The 17,500-nt window shown below is 40.4% G+C and overlaps 1 protein-coding gene across 1 annotated transcript in view; it reads left to right on the forward strand.

Moving 5' to 3' along the window:
* LOC120565597 (zinc transporter 2-like) overlaps positions 1 to 17,500 on the forward strand; it is a gene marked incomplete in the record, with an annotated part of 356,424 nt that overhangs the window by 145,940 nt on the left and 192,984 nt on the right.

Genomic DNA, 17,500 nt, shown 5'->3' on the forward strand with positions numbered 1-17,500 from the left:
TGTCATTTAAACTCTAACGCGTTATGACCAAGCCATAACAATAAAGGCTTTTTGATTTTTCTAAAGAGAGTGCTTTGGAGTATTCCTGAGTTTTGCTATATATGATTGTCCCATCCAAAGAGCACCTCAAGCAAACAATTTGAGTCATGGTAGCGTTCCTCTACAGACATTTAGTGTGTCATTTACTTTGACTAGCTAAACTCTGTTTGTTAGAAATGAAAAATACCAAAGAATAACATAAGGATTAATCTGAATCTTAATCATTTTTGATAAAAGTAAATCTGGTAAAATTGTATTAAACGTAGATGAAAAATCAAGAAACAGAGCCCTGACGTATGTTTTTGGTTTATCAAGATGTTTGGAGATGAGGTGCACCAGTGTAACCACTCCATCTACCGTACTACGACCTTGTTTACATGCAAATTGAAAGGGGTCTTGTTGCTTTCATAGATATTTGTTGAGGTGATAGGAGGTGTGTGTGTGTCAGAACTTGTTGCTCAGTGATTTCCGCAGTGAGGGAGTAGAGGAGGGAGGGGGAGACAGTATCTCTAATGGGTCAAACATGTACATTTAATGTTAATTAAACCTCTTAAGTTTGTTCTGTAATTCAAAAACCGTGGGTGTAAACGGCAAAATATTATCAACACAAGAGAGATAAAAGTCTTTGTGGTGTCAAATATATGCGAAACAGAGCAGGTAACAAACAGGGAACATTCTTTTCATTGTTTCTATCAGCAGTTGGTATGAACAGAGCCAAAAGTTTAAGTCCGGTGGATTCCATGGTTACATGTCTGAGACCGGCACACAATTTCCTACATTTTGACCAACTATGATGTATGAAGAGTGAAAACTGTAGGAGGGAGAGAGCAATTTGTTTGGAAAGATTTCAGAGAATCATACTGCAGCTCCCCTGTCTGCCCTCCCCTCTGACTCTCAACATTCCATCCCCATACGCACACATTGGAAAATCTGAAACGGTCTGAAAACTGGACGATACATAAACTGTGATTTGGTAGAAACCGTGCTTGATATCAGAATGCCCATTCAGTCCAATAAAGGCCAAATATTGTGTTCGGTTTAAACTTTTAAATTAATTTTCTACGTTAAAGTATGCCAAATCGGTATGGCCCCAAAGAGGGGTTGTTTGGAGGTATGTTAGGCGATTTCCCGAAGATTTCGCATTATAGTCAAATTTTGTGAAAACTGTGTGGGAAATCTCTTAGAAAAGTAAGAGAACAACATTCCCGGTAATTACACACGTTTTGATGTATTTTGTGTGCATGTGTTTGCAATGCTCCATAACTAGTAGCGGGACAAAAATGCGGCAGAATAATAACAATTATGGGGGATAATAGTAATTCTGCCGATTGCTGCTATTGCAGCACATTGGCACACTGAATAACTTTAATTTGAAAGTGGGGGGTGCTTTTGGACCATGTACAACAACACAAAACATGCAAGAATCAAATTCCCTTGGACATCAAGTCACTTGGCCAGCAATGCCAAACACTCATCATCTTCAATATCCAACGGAAAATACAGTAATCTCAAAATTACATTATTTGTAGTTTAGGGACACCAGCACTTACAGGTTCAGATCAAAATGTGTGTCTGGTGTGTGTGTGTGTGTCTGTGTGTGTGTGTGTGACATATAAAGTCGTTTTGTGCTAAGAACATAAATGGGCCATTTCAGCGACACTCCCAAACACCACACAACCCTGCAGAGAACTGCATATTTTTTTTGTGCTTATATGAACGCAGCCTAAAAATTGAGACTCCTGTGTGACTTATACTCCCACCTCTGGTTTGTTTAATCATACTTTTTTCGGTTTGGTTGTCGGCTGTAGAGTTATAGCGAGGGGTCAGAAGTCATCTGGCGTGTGTGTGTGTGTGTGTGTGTGTGTTTGTGTGTGTGTTTGTGTGTGTGTGTATATTGCTATACATATTAGATTGTACTACGTATTCAGGTCATTTTATTATATTTCATTCAAATTATATTGATAGTTTGTATGAGAAGAGAGGGCCAGGGCAAAGCACATTTTATTGCATTCTCTCTGTTCTTTGTACTCTTTAAATGCACATGACAATAAACTTGAACTTATTATGGTCTGTCTGCCTGTTTAGTTTAGGAATAATTGCTTTAAAGTTTCCTTAATGACTCATTAAAGGAGCGCTCTAGATTTAAGGGGACTCACCCAGGGCCGGAGATGCTTCTGCTTGAGGCTGCTGCATGTCATGGTGAGTGTTGATTGGCTGTTACTGGTCTAACATCTACCAACCAGATAGTGTTGTGGGCGGGACATCAAGTGAGACTCAGTGGTGAATGTTGATTGGCTGTTACTCATCTAACATCTACCAACCAGATAGTGTTGTGGGCGGGACATGAAGTGAGACTCAGTGGTGAGTGAAACGGGAGCAGAGGGAGAGACTCAGAGCTGTAGCTGAGACAAAGTAGAACACCTTTTATTTCATTAACTTTATAATAAAACACAGATACAGATCATCTGGAAACTGCCAAATATGGGACAGAGCCTTTCCAGTTTCTGCTCCACGACGGTGGAAGCTTCTGCCTTCACATATCAGATGTGCTCTCCCTCCATTTCTGTTTTTATATCTCAGATAAAGACACATGTTAACTCTCTAATCTCTCAATCTGTTCTCGTCTATCATTCTGGGTTTGGGAACTGCTGCCTGTTGTTGTTGGGATCTTCTTTTTAGGTTATGAAATTTACATTTTAATGTTCTTTTATTCAGCACTTTGGTCAGATTAATGTGTGTTTAAATGTGCTTTAGAAATCAACTTTACTGATAGATAATAGATATAGACCAAGATGTAATAACAAGTTTATAACACTGACAACACTGCAAGATACAACTATTATAAATGCATTAAAGACAATTCATATTACTTCATATATAATATACAACATCACATAATCTTTAGATTTAAAATAAAACATCTGGAATACACAGACACACACACACACACACACAGACACACACAGACCACACACACACACACACACACACACACACACACACACATACACACACACACACACACACACACACACAGACACAAAGAAACCCACATACAATTATTTATAATAAAACTTTTAGGTGACAGTAATGTTAAAATGTGATTTCACAACATGTTAAAGTATTAAACCAAAGTCCCCTAAAAGAACAGCCAACCTCCTGTGGGTCACGGGGAAGCCCCAAATCCCCCCTTCCCCCCTCCCCAAAGCAGTGATCCTGATAATAACACACATCCACAACAACATCAACAAAAGATCAACTAACTCAATATATATACACAATATAATCTACATATATACAAAACATACTAATACAGACGATAAGGGAACATCTGCACCTTGTCAGGATCAACGGTTCACTTCTAACATTCAAAAATTATTTTATATTATTATAATAATCATTGGGTATTTATGTCTTATTTCCCATCATTTCTGTTTGTTGTTTTTGTCTTTTGTGTTCTAGTTTAAATGTTTTCTCTGCATGAATGTGTCCCATCCCTTGTTTTAATGCCAGTGTATACCAGGCTGTATTAAAGCCAATGATGAAATGATCACATATGCATATTAAGTGTGTGTGTGAGCTGAAAGCTGCACTCCTCTCCATGTCCTCAGGTTCACAGCGACTACAGCAGCACAGAGCATCAGCAGCAGGACACTGAGCACTGAGCATCGCACTTTGAAGAAGGTGGAATAAATCCCAAAGGGCTCCATGTACACTAACACAGTTCTGGTGGTTGACACACACTGATCATCACCTTGGTCCATAACTGCACACCAGTACTCCCCTGCGTCTCCCACTGAGATATTAGAGATAACCAGGCTCCCATTATCATAGTACACGCTCTCTCTGCTCATTCTCTGATCATACGTTACACTAAAGATTCTTCCCTCTGTTCGGTTCGACTTGATAAACCAAGCATGCCACCTACCCTTTCCCCTATCTCTGCATCTGAGAGTGACATCTTCTCCCTCTGAGAAGAGCTCTACAGCAGGAGGGCCAAATTTGGGACACACCAGCAGCACATACCACTGCTCTCTCATAGAGGCTTTACAGGAGTACAGACCTGAGTGATTTAACATTAGAGATGAAAACACCAGCGAGTAGTTTTGGTCTACTGAAGGAACAGTCTGGTTGTGTAGTTCTAGGTCAGTGAAGGATTTTGTTTTGAGATTATACTTCCTCCAACGTGGGGGCTGTTCATCAGTGGAGTCAGCGATAGTGCACGGCAACACAGCGGTCTCTCTCACTGAGCGGTAGATCATCTCAACCTGTAGTCCCAACTCTACAGTGTGACTGCTAACACACTGCTGTTGATTCATCACCAGACAGTTGTACCATGTAAAGTCTGTTCCTGTGACGTTGGAAACACGAAGATCTGATGTGTTTGTCACCACTTGGTATCTTCCTCTAACATTGTCCATCACTGATGTCGTCTTGTCCCCAAAAATTCTGCTCCATGTTTCTTGTTCATATCTAGAGTCCCATTTGAACCACTGGATATCCAGATTATCATCTGCTCCCTTACATGGCACGTCCACTGTTTCTCCAAAGATCGCTGTGATACCGCTCCTATATAGTTTAGAACAAACAGTAATAGTGATGTTGTTGTCATGCGTCAGGTTGCCCTCAGTCCAACACTCCTCTCGGTACCGGCCGGAGTCTGAATGGGTCAGGTTGAGGATGGTGTAAGAAGAAGGATTCACAATGCTGACAAGTTGTTGTTTCAAGTGTTCAGGTAATGAGGAGCTGTTGGACCAGAGGTCAGAGGTGTTCCACAGGACAAGCTTCTCCTCACCAACAGATCTGGAGATCAGGCAGGAGTTGGTGTTCTCGGGGAGGTTGAAGGTGTAATTGGTCCATTCCTCCCGGACGATGATCGGTTCTTGTGCATGGATGTTGTTGATGAGAGCATACAGCAGGAAGGAGAGCTCTGTGACTGCAGCCATTCTGCTCCAAGGTCGATACCAATCGGCTCATACACTCTACACCAACCCTCATCAGCAGCTGCTCTTTATCTGTTATCAAACATGACTTCTTTATCTCATCATCAGAGTAAACTTTGCAGCATCAGCTCTCTATCCAGTAATCAATGTCCTTTGCACGACTCTAAAACCACAGAGGCTGATGGGTCTTCATACACACATTATTCAGAGATAAATGTAAATGTATGTGTGTGTCTGTGTGTGTATGTGTGTGTGAGTGTGTATTTGTATGTATGTGTGTGTCTGTATGTGTGGTTGTCTGTCTGTGTTTGTGTGTATTTGTATGTGTGTGTATTTGTTTGTGTGTGTGTGTATGTATGTGTCTGTATGTATGTGTGTGTTGGTATTTGTATGTATGTGTGTGTCTGTGTATGTGTGTGTTTGTGTGTATTTGTATGTCTGTGTGCATGTGTATGTGAGTGTGTGTGTCTGTGTGTGTGTGTCTCTCTCTCTCTGTGTATGTGTGTGTGTCTGTGTGTGTCGGTCTGTTTGTGTTTGTCTGTGTGTGTTGGTGTGTGTGTCTGTGTGTGTCTCTCTCTGTGTGTGTCTGTGTGTGTGTATGTGTGTGTGTCTCTCTCTTTCTCTCTCTGTGTGGGTGTGTGGCCTATTTTTATCAGAAGCATTTTCTTTAAGTTAGAGTAAACTCAAAACTATTGTTTCCTTCAGTAATAAATGCCCAGTATATAGTATCTGTGCTGTGAATGAGATATTATTTTATGTATGAGGCTCCAGTACACAGAGCATTTGAGAAAAACTACTTTTATTATCTGTAGTCATATTGTAATCCGTCCTTATAATATATATATATATATATATATATATATATATATATATATATATATATGTTTATGTCTGTGTTTGTCTGTGTGTACGGCTGTGTGTGTGTGTGTGTGGCTGTGTTTGTGTGTTTGTCTGTGTGTGTATGTGTGCGTGTGTCTGTATGTGTGTGTGTGTGTGTCTGTGTTTGTCTGTGTGTACGGCTGTGTGTGTGTGTGTCTGCGTGTGTATGTGTGTGTGTGTGTCTGTGTTTGTCTGTTTGTACGGCTGTGTGTGTGTATCTGTGTGTGTGTGTTTGTGTGCTTGTGTATCTGTGTGTTTGTGTGTGTGTTTGTGTGTCTGTCTGTGTCTGTCTCTGTGTGTGTGTGTATATGTTTGTGTGTGTCTGTGTGTGTTTCCGTGTGTTTGTGTGTGTCTGTGTGTGTGTGTGTATGTGTCTGTGTGTGTGTGGGTGTCTGTGTTTGTCTGTGTGTACGGCTTTGTGTGTGTGTGTATACAGTACAGGCCAAAAGTTTGGACACACCTTCTCATTCAATGTGTTTCTTTATTTTCATGACTATTTACATTGTAGATTCTCACTGAAGGCATCAAAACTATGAATGAACACATATGGAATTATGTACTTAACAAAAAAGTGTGAAATAACTGAAAACATGTCTTATATTTTAGATTCTTCAAAGTAGCCACCCTTTGCTTTTTTTGATAACTCTGCAAACCCTTGGTGTTCTCTCAATGGGCTTCATGAGGTAGTCACCTGAAATGGTTTTCACTTCACAGGTGTGCTTTGTCAGGGTTAATTAGTGGAAGTTTTTCCCTTATTAATAAAAAAAGCAAAGGGTGGCTACTTTGAAGAATACAAAAAGTTAGAGTAAATTCATAACTCATTAAAACTAATGTTACCTTCAATAATAAATGCCCAGTATATAGTATCTATGCTGTGAATGAGTCATTATTTGACCTAACTGGCAGCATCTCTTTCTCTTTCTCTGTTTTTATCAAACATGACTTCTTTATCTCATCATTAGAGGAAACTTTGCAGCATCAGCTCTCTATCCAGTAATCAATGTCCTTTACACGAGTCTAAAACCACAGAGGCTGACGGGTCTTCATACCCCCCCCGGTCAGTGTGTGTCTGTGTGTGTCTATGCATATGTGTGTGTGTGTCTGTGTGTGTATGTGTGCATGTGTGTCTGTATATGTGTGTGTCTGTGTTTGTCTGTGTGTACGGCTGTGTGTGTGTGTGTCTGTGTGCGTGTGTGTCTGTATGTGTGTGTGTGTCTGTGTGTTTCCATGTGTGTGTCTGTGTGTGTATGTGTGTGTGTGTGTGGGTGTCTGTGTCTGTGTTTGTCTGTGTGTGTCTGTGTGTGTGTGTGTTTAAGTGTGCTTGTGTTTCTGTTTGTCTGTGTGTGTGTTTGTGTGTCTGTCTGTGTGTGTCTGTGTATGTTTGTGTGTCTGTCTCTGTGTGTGTGAGTGTGTGTATATGTTTGTGTGTGTGTGTATGTGTGTCTGTGTGTGTGTATGTGTCTGTGTGTGTCTGTGTGTTTGTCTGTGTGTGTGTTTGTGTATGTGTGTGTGTGTGCATCTAGGTGTATGTTTGTGTTAGTGTGTGTCTGTGTGTGTTTCCGTGTGTGTGTTTGTCTGTGTGTGCATGTGTGTGTATGTGTCTGTATGGCTGTGTGTGTGTGTTTGTGTGTGTGTGTGTTTCTGTGTCTGTCTCTTTGTGTGTGTATAAGTTTGTGTGTGTGTCTGTGTGTGTATATGTGTGTCTGTGTGTGTGTATGTGTCTCTGTGTGTGTCTGTGTATGTGTGTGTGTGTATCTAGGTGTATGTCTGTGTTAGTGTGTGTGTGTGTCTGTGTCTGTATGTGTGTGTGTGTTTCTGTGTCTATGTGTGTGTTTGTGTATATGTTTGTGTGTGTCTGTATGTGTGTGTGTGTGTCTGTGTGTTTTGTGTGTGTGTGTTTGTGTGTGTGTGTGTGTCTGTCTGTGTGTGTGTGTCTGTGTGTGTGTGTGTGTGTGGGGTGGGTGGGTGTGTGTCTGTGTGTGTGTGTGTGTGTGTGTGCATGTGTGGGTGTGCTTTTATCAGAAGCCTTTTCTTAAAGTTAGAGTAAATTCATAACTCATTAAAACTATTGTTTCCTTCAATAATAAATGCCCAGTATATAGTATCTATGCTGTGAATGAGTCATTATTTTACCCAACTGGCAGATTCTCTTTTTCTGTTTTTATCAAACATGACTTCTTTATCTCATCATCAGAGGAAGCTTTTGCAGCATCAGCTCTCTATCCAGTAATCAATGTGGGGTTGTGTGTCTGTTGCTGTGTTTGTGTGTGTGTGTGTCTGTGTGTGTCTCTGTGTCTGTGTGTGTCGATGTCTATGTCTGTATGTGTGTGTGTGTCTGTGTCTGCGTTTGTGTGTCTGTGTGTGGGTGTGTCTGTGTGTATGTGTGTTTGTGTGTGTTTATGTGTGCTTGTGTGTCAGTGTGTGTGTGTTTATGTGTCTATGTCTGTATGTGTATATGTTTGTGTGTGTCTGTGTGTGTCTGTCTGTGTGTATGTATGTGTGTGAGTATGTATGTGTGTCTGTGTGTGTGTATCTCTGTGTGTGTGTGTCTGTCTGTGTGTCTGTGAGTGTGTGTCCATGTGTGTGTGTGTCTTTGTCTGTTTGTGTGTTTGTGTGTTTGTCTGTGTGTACGGCTGTGTGTGTGTGTCTAGGTGTATGTCTGTGTGTGGGTGTGTGTATGTGTGTGTGTGTGTTTGTTCATGTGTGCTTGTGTGTCTGTGTGTCAGTATGTGTGTGTTTCTGTGTCTATGTCTGTGTGTTTGTGTGTATATGTTTGTGTGTGTCTATGTGTGTGTATGTGTGTGTATGTATGTGTGTCTGTCTGTGTGTGTGTGTGTGTGTCCCTGGGTGTCTGTGTGTGTGTGTGGGTGTGTGTGTGTGTGTGTCTGTGTGTGTGTGTGTGTGTATGGCCTATTTTTATCAGAAGCCTTTTCTTGAAGTTAGAGTAAACTCATAACTCATTAAAACTACTGTTTCCTTCAATAAATAATGCCCAGTATATAGTATCTGTGCTGTGAAGGAGTTATTTTATGTATGAGGCTCCAGTACACAGAGCATTTGAGAAAAATACTTTTACCAGCTGTAGTCATGTTATAATTGTTCTTTATAATAATACTATATTATATATATATATATAAAAAAAAACTAAATATCATGATATACTCTGTTGCCCTTTTTTGCAGATTAGAGCAACAGCCTCTCTGTAGACGTCCCTGCGTAGGCTGATACCTCCATGTAGGATGTGGCCGTCAGATCACCATGCCAACCCTAATCAGCAGCATCTCTTTCTCTGTTTTTATGAAACATGACTTCTTTATCTCATCATCAGAGGAAACGTTGCAGCATCAGCTCTCTATCCAGTAATCAATGTCCTTTATACGACTCTAAAACCACGGAGGCTGACGGCTCTTTATACACACATTATTCAGAGATAAAAGAGAGAGAGGGGGGGTGTTTGTGTGTGTGTGTGTGTCTGTGTGTGCGTGTGTGTGTGTCCCTGTGTGTGTGTGTGTGTGTGTGTGTCTTTTTGTGTGTTGGTCTCTGTGTGTCTGTGTGTGCAAGTATATGTCTGCGTGTGTTTATGTGTCTGTGTGCGTGTGTGTGAGTTTCTGTGTGTGTCTGTGTGTGTGTGTGTCTGTTTGTCTGTTTGTGTGTCTGTGTGTGTCTGTCTGTGTGTGTGTGTTTGTGTGTGTGTCTGTGTTTTGTTGTGTGTGTGTGCGTTTGTGAGCGTGTGTGTACGTTCGTGTGTGCGTCTGTGCATGTGTGTGTCTCTGTGTGTTTGTGTACATTTGCTTTTATGAAATGTTGCATACCTGTTCTCATTTCTGAGACTATTAATTGTCCACCACAATGTGGGATTGTTACAGCTCTATTGATAAGCGGAGACTAAATCTCATCAGACCTATTTATAGGCCTAAGCTAAAGCAGTGATATGTTAGTGATCAGTTAAACAATTATTGTTTTCATATGTGAGCAGTGTTCAGTATGTGTCACATGCTGACTACATGTAGGATTTTGATTGGTTGTGTTTGGAACAGTAAATGCTAATCCCTCCCTGTTAAGTGTGTGTGACTCAGGGTGAGAAGGGTGTCTAGTCTTTTATGCAAACTGGCTGATAAATAGCTTATGGTTTTGGAGATTGGGTGTGTCATTTGGCTCTTTGAGTGAAAAGATTTCAACATGTGATTTTGTGTGTAAGCAGTTGTAAAGTTTTTTTTTAATAATAATTGGAAAATTTCACAAGAACGTTTGACAGTGTGCCTACTACTTGATGCACATCCGAATAACATTGGCTAACAGTAAATCTGCTGTTTGACATGTCCTGCAAAGAGAGGACAACACAGCGTACAGTAAAGAGTCTCCATGAGACGAGACAATATAACTTCATTGTCAGCCAGGGCTGAAATTCTTTTTGCGTCCCTGGGTAGCTCATATAAAAAAAGAGGACATAGACATACATACTGACATACATAAGATGAATAACATACATGAAACATTAACACAAATGACTTTGACACCCAAGTAAAGAAATAAAGCATACAGAAAACGACAAGAACATACACACAGACAAGGTCTTGGAGACTTGTAACCCTGAATAAATATTGCACTGAATGTAGCTGATTTAACACTAGGATAGATCAACAGGTTCTCACTCCCATCTCGTAAAATACGGACGCCTTTGTCGTTGTTATTGACACTAAAAGGCTCCTTTAGCGTCATATAACGCGCTTTAACTAAACGTGCTTGATCGGGACTATTGGCATCCCCTTTGGCACAGTTAGGTTAAGGAAAAGGTCATGGGTGGGCTTACATTTCAGTGACACGTGGGAAGAACGGGACAGTTAAAGACACATGCGGGACACAAACCGATGTCTCCTGGGTGAAAGTTCTGTGTCTGACGCATCCACCACCCCAACCAACCTCACTACGTGGAATTTCCCCCTAAAATACTACTCTCTAAACCCCGTGTAGCTGCTGCTACATTATACAAACATGCTGAAGTTGCTTCAGTCGTCGCTTCCGACGCTGACAGCCACTGACAGCCACTGTCCAAACGTCCATATTTTACGAGTTCAGAGTGAGAACGGGTTGGATAGATTGATACATGAAAGAGTTTTTAAGTCTGTTGCGATTGAAAGCATGAACTCTAAAACGTCTGTTTGAAGGCAGAAGCTGATATTCTCTGTGCAAAATATGCGAGGAGTCATTTGAAATCTTCCAGGCCAGTCTAAGCATACTATTATTGTGAGCTTCCTGAAAGGAGTGTGCTTCAGTTAGTCCTATAATCTTTGAACAAATTTTAATATGATCAAATAGCTTTGTTTTATTTTTAACTGATAGGCTACTCAGCCAAGCAGTGCTACAATAAAGCATGATACTGTAAATTACTGATGTCAAAATCAAAGAAATGATTTGGCTACTAGCTCCAAAGGATCTCAAGCTACGGAGAAAATAAACATGCTGTTGTATTTTTTTTGCAGATAAATTCTATATGAGAGGTCCATGAAAGATTTTTATCTATCATGACACCCAGATATTAGTAGACTGGGACTTGACTGATTACTGAATTGTGAATCTTCACTGGGGGCAGTTGAGGGTTTCCAAAAAAGATTTCTTCTGTATTCACAGTGTTAATAATGAGAGCGTTTTTATCACACCACTCAACTAACCAATCCACGTTGCCCTGGTACAGTGTAGGGTCATCAAATTTGGTAGACAGGGTCAATAGAGTGGAGTCATCTGAATATTTTAACAGAAACTGGTTTGGCAAACTAGTGGTGCAGTCGGAGGTATATAAAATGAACAACACAGCCCTGGGATACTCCAACATTAGTTGTCTTTGGAGAAGAGAGTGTGTCATTTAAACATTTAAAAAAAACTCTGACGCGTTTTGGGATACAAGCCTTCATCAGGAAGTCAACAGTTTTCAAACAGGAAAAGACTTTCTTATAATCTTTCAAACCACTATCAGAAGCTGCCATTTGGCAGAGGCAGGTTTAGGGTTGTAGTATTATATAAAGACCACTAGATGTCCTCCTTGGCACTTAATAGAACAGAATTTTCCATGACTACACACAAAAGTTACATACAATGCATGCATCACTACAACACATATTAAAAATAAAGGGTATGGTTTACAGGAAGACACTAAAATCAAGTTAGGTTCAGGCCTGGGTATCTAGTAGCCTGCAGTTTGTCAATCCAGAAACTTTCTCTCTGGTTTAGTTGTTTTTGCCTGTCCCCTTTCCTTAGTGACAGTGGTATATGGTCAATCAAGTTTTTAAAGGTTTAAGATGACAAAGCCATAATAATAAAGGCTTTTTGATTTTTCTAAAGAGAGTGCCTTGGAGTTTTCCTGAATTTTGCTATATATGATTGTCCCATCCAAAGAGCACCTCAAGCAAACAATTTGAGTCCTGGAAGCGCTCCTCTACAAGCATTTAGTGTGTCATTTACTTTGACTAGCTAAACCCTGTTTGTGAGAAATGAAAAATAACAAAGAATAACATAAGGATTAATGTGAATCTTAGTGATTTTTGATAAAAATTAATCTGGTAAAATTGAATTAAACGCAGAAAAATCAAGAAACAGAGCCCTGACGTATGTTTTTGGTTTGTCAAGATGTTTGGTAATGAGGTGCACCAGTGTAAGCACTGCATCTTCCGTACTACGACCTTGTTTATATACAAATTGAAAGGGGTCTTGTTGCTTTCATAGATATTTGTTGAGATGATAGGAGGTGTGCGTGTCAGAACTTGTTGCTCAGTGATTTCCGAAGTGAGAGAGTAGAGGAGGAAGGGGGAGACAGTATCTCTAATGGGTCAAACATGTCCATTTCATGATAATTATACCTCTTAAGTTTGTTCTGTAATTCAAAAACGTGGATGCAAATGGCAAAATATTATCATCACAAGAGAGATACAAGTCTGGCGAACGCATTGATGTGGTTTTTATGTTTGTGGTTTCAAATATATGCGACACAGAGCAGGAAACAAACAGGGAACATTCTTTTCATTGTTTCTATCGGAAGTTGGTATGAACACAGCCAAAAGTTTAAGTCCGGTGGATTCCATGGTTACATGTCTGAGACCGGCACAAAATTTGCTACATTTTGACCAACTATGATGTATGAAGAGTGAAAACTGTAGGGGAGAGAGCAATTTGTTTGGAAAGATTTCAGAGAATCGTACTGCAGCTCCCCCCTCTGTCCTCCCCTCTGACTCTCAACATTTCGGCCCCATACACACAAACTGGAAAATCTGAAACAGTCTGAAAACTGAACGATACATAAAATGTGATTTGGTAGAAACCGTGCTTGATATCAGAATGCCTATTCAGCCCAATAAAGGCCAAAGTCTTGTCTTCAGTTTAAACTTTTAAATTATTTTTCTACGTTAAAGTATGCCAAATCGGTATGGCCCCAAAGAGGGGCTGTTTGGAGATATGTTAGGCGATTTTCCGAAGATTTTGCATTATAGTCAGTTGGAAATTTCGTGAAAACTGCGTGGCAAATCTCTTAGAAAAGTCATAGGACAACATTCCCAGTCATTACACACGTTTTGATGTATTTTGTGTGCATGTGTTGGCAACGCTCCATAACTAGTAGCGGGACAAAAATGCAGCGGAATAATAAGAATTATGGGGGATAATAGTAATTCTGCGGCACACTGAATAACATTAATTTGAAAGTGGGCGGTGCTTTTAGACCATGTACAACAACACAAAACCTGCAAGAATCAAATTCCCTTGGACATCGAGTCACTCGGCCAGCAACGCCAAACACTCATCATCTTCTATATCCAACGGAAAATGCAGTAATCTCAAAATCTCAAAATTGTGTCTGGTGTGTGTGTGTGTGTGTGTGTGTGTGTGTGTGTGTCTGTGTCTGTGTCTGTGTGTGTTTGTGTGTGTGTGTGTGTGTGTGTGACATATAAAGTTGTTTTGTGCTAAGAACATAAATGGGCCATTTCAGTGAACTCCCAAACACCACACAACCCTGCAGATTTGTTTTGTGCTTATATGAATGCAGCCTAAAAATTGAGACTCCCGTGTGACTTATACTCCCACCTCTGGTTTGTTTAATCATACTTTTCTCCGTTTGGTTGTCGGCTGTAGAATTATAGCGAGGGGTCAGAAGTCATCTGGCGTGTGTGTGTGTGTGTGTGTGTGTATATTGTAGACATATTAGATTGTACTATGTATAAAGGTCATTTTATTATATTCAAATTATATTGATAGATTTTATGAGAAGAGAGGGCCAGGGCAAAGCACATTTTATTGCATTCTCTCTGTTCTTTGTACTCTTTAAATGCACATGACAATACACTTGAACTTGAACTTATTCTGGTCGGTTTCTGCCTGTTTAGGTTAAGAATAATTGCTTTAGAGTTTTCTAAATGACTCATTAAAGGAGCTCTCTAGATTTCGGGGGACTTGCCTGGATCGAGACCAACTCCACCGGAGCCGGAGATGCTTCTGCTTGAGGCTGCTGAATGTCATGGTGAGTGTTGATTGGCTGATACTCGTCTAACATCTAGCCAAACAGATAGTGTTGTGGGCGGGAAATGAAGTGAGACTCAGCGGTGAGTATTGATTGGCTGTTACTCATCTAACATCTACCAACCAGATAAAGTTGTGGGCGGGACATGAAGTGAGACTCAGTGGTGAGTGAAACAGGAGCAGAGGGAGAGACTCAGAGCTGTAGCTGAGACAAAGTAGAACACCTTTTATTTCATTAACTTTATAATAAAACACAGATACAGATCATCTGCAAACTGCCAAATATGGGACAGAGCCTTTCCAGTTGCTGCTCCACGACGGTGGAAGCTGCTGCCTTCAGATATCAGATATCAGATTTATCTGAGATAAAGACACATTATAACTCTCTAATCTCTCAATCTGTTCTCATCAAGTCTATCATTCTGGGTTTGGAAACTAGTGCTTGTTTTTGTTGTTGGGATCTTTTTTTTAGGTTTTGATATTTACATTTCAATGTTCTTTTATTCAGCACTTTGGTCAGATTAATGTGTGTTTAAATGTGCTCTAGAAGTCAACTTTACTTACTGAAAGTTAACATAAGAAACATTTTACAGACCGAGAGATATGTTGCTTTTAATAATTAATCAGAAATCACAATAAAAACTGTTTTAATGTTTTATTAATAATGTTTATTAAACAGACAATAGATTATAGATATAGACCAAGATGTAATAACAAGTTTATAACACTGACAACCAGGGTTCCAAATTAGCACCATCTACCAGCCAAATGCTGGTAAAATATGCAAGTGGCTGGCAGATTTGCTTCACTCACCAGCCAAAAAAAGCAATGGTACTCTACTGAGTGGCTGGTATAATTTGAGCATTTACTAGCCATTTGGCTGGTGGACGAAAAAGTAAATTTTAAACCCTGCTGACAACACTTCAAGATACAACTATTATAAATGCATTAAAGACAATTAATATTACTTCATATATAATATACAACATCACATAATCTTTAGATTTAAAATACATCTGGAACACACACACACATAGACACACACACACACACACACACACACACACACACACACACACACACAGACACACACAGACAGAGACACATACACACAGACACACACACAGACAACATGTTAAACTATTAAATCAATGTCCCCTAACAGAGCAGCCCCCCCCATAATCACACACATCCACAACAACATCAACAAAAGATCAACTAACTCAATATATATAAACATACAATATAATATCATCTATATAGACACACAACATACTAATACAGACGATAAGTGAACATCTGCACCTTGTCACGATCAAAGGTTCACTTCTAAGATTTAAACTTATTTTATATTATTACAATAATAATTATTGGGTATTTATGTCTTATTTCCCATCATTTCTGTTTGTTGTTTTTGTATTTTGTGTTCTAGTTTAAATGTTTTCTCTGCATTAATGTGTCCCATCCCTTGTTTTAAAGCCAGTATACCAGGCTGTATTAAAGCCAATGATGAAATGGTCATACATGCATATTAAGTGTGTGTGTGAGCTGAAAGCTGCGCTCCTCTCCATGTCCTCAGGTTCACAGCGACTACAGCAGCACAGAGCATCAGCAGCAGGACACTGAGCACTGAGAATCACACTTTAAAGAAGGTGGAGTAAATCCCAAAGGGCTCCATGTAAACTAACACAGTTCTGCTGCTTGACACACACTGATCATCTCGGTCCATAACTACACACCAGTACTCCCCCACATCTCCCACTGAGATATTAGAGATAACCAGGATACCTTCATCAAAGTACCTGCTCATTCTGCTCATACTATGATTAAAACTTACATTAAAGATTCTTCCCTCTGTTCGGTTTGACTTGATAAACCAACCATGCCAACGACTCTGCATCTGAGAGTGACTTGTTCTCCCTCTGAGAAGAGCTCTACAGCAGGGGTGCCAAATTTGGGACACACCACCAGCCGATACGTTTGCATTCTCTTAGAGGCTTTACAGGAGTACAGACCTGAGTGATTTAACATTAGAGATGAAAACACCAGCGAGTAGTTTTGGTCTACTGAAGGAACAGTCTGGTTTAGCTGTCCTAGGTCAGTAATGGAGTGTGTTTTTGTATTATACTTCCTCCAACGTGGGGGCTGTTCATCAGTGGAGTCAGTAATAATGCACAGCAACACAGCGGTCTCTCCCACTGAGCCGTAGATTACCTCATACTGTACTCTCAACTGTACAGTGTGACTGCTAACACACTGTTGTTGGTTCATCACCAGACAGTTGTACCATGTACCTGTGAAGTCTGTTGCTGTGATGTTGGAAACACGAAGAGATGATGTGTTTGTCAGCACTTGGTATCTTCCTCTAACTTTGTCCATCACTGATGCCGTATTGTCCCGAAAAATTCTGCTCCATGTTTCTTGCTCATATCTAGAGTCCCGTTTGAGCCACTGGACATCCAGATTATCAGCTGCTTGTTGCTCAGCTCCTTACAATTCAGTTCCATTGTTTCTCTAAGTCTCTTTGGGAAATATATCCAACCTTGTGAAGTAGTACAAACAGTAATAATTATGTTGTTCTCATGCGTGACGTTGCCCTCAGTCCAACACTCCTCTCGGTACGGGCCAGAGTCTGAATGGGTCAGGTTGAGGATGGTGTAAGAAGAAGTATTCACATTGCTGTCAAGTCGTTGTTTCAAGTGTTCAGGTACTGAGGAGCTGTTGGACCAGAGGTCAGAGGTGTTCCACAGGACAAGCTTCTCCTCACCAACAGATCTGGAGATCAGGCAGTTGGTGTTGTTGGGGAACATGAAGGTGTAAGAGCTCCTTTCCCGTCAGATGATGATCCGTTCTTGTGCATGGATGTTGTTGATGAGAGCAAACAGCAGGAAGGAGAGCTCTATGACTGCAGCCATTCTGCTCCGAGGACAACAAACACTGACACCACTCAGCTCATATACACTCTACACCAACCCTCATCAGCAGCTGCTCTTTATCTGTTACCAAACATGACTTCTTTATCTCATCATTAGAGGAAACTTTGCAGCATCAGCTCTCTATCCAGTAATCAATGTCCTTTACATGACTCTAAAACCAAAGAGGCTGACGTGTCTTCATACACACCTTATTCAGAGAGGAGA

Source organism: Perca fluviatilis, chromosome 9, assembly GCF_010015445.1.
Source record: "Perca fluviatilis chromosome 9, GENO_Pfluv_1.0, whole genome shotgun sequence".
NCBI classification, from domain to species: domain Eukaryota; kingdom Metazoa; phylum Chordata; class Actinopteri; order Perciformes; family Percidae; genus Perca; species Perca fluviatilis.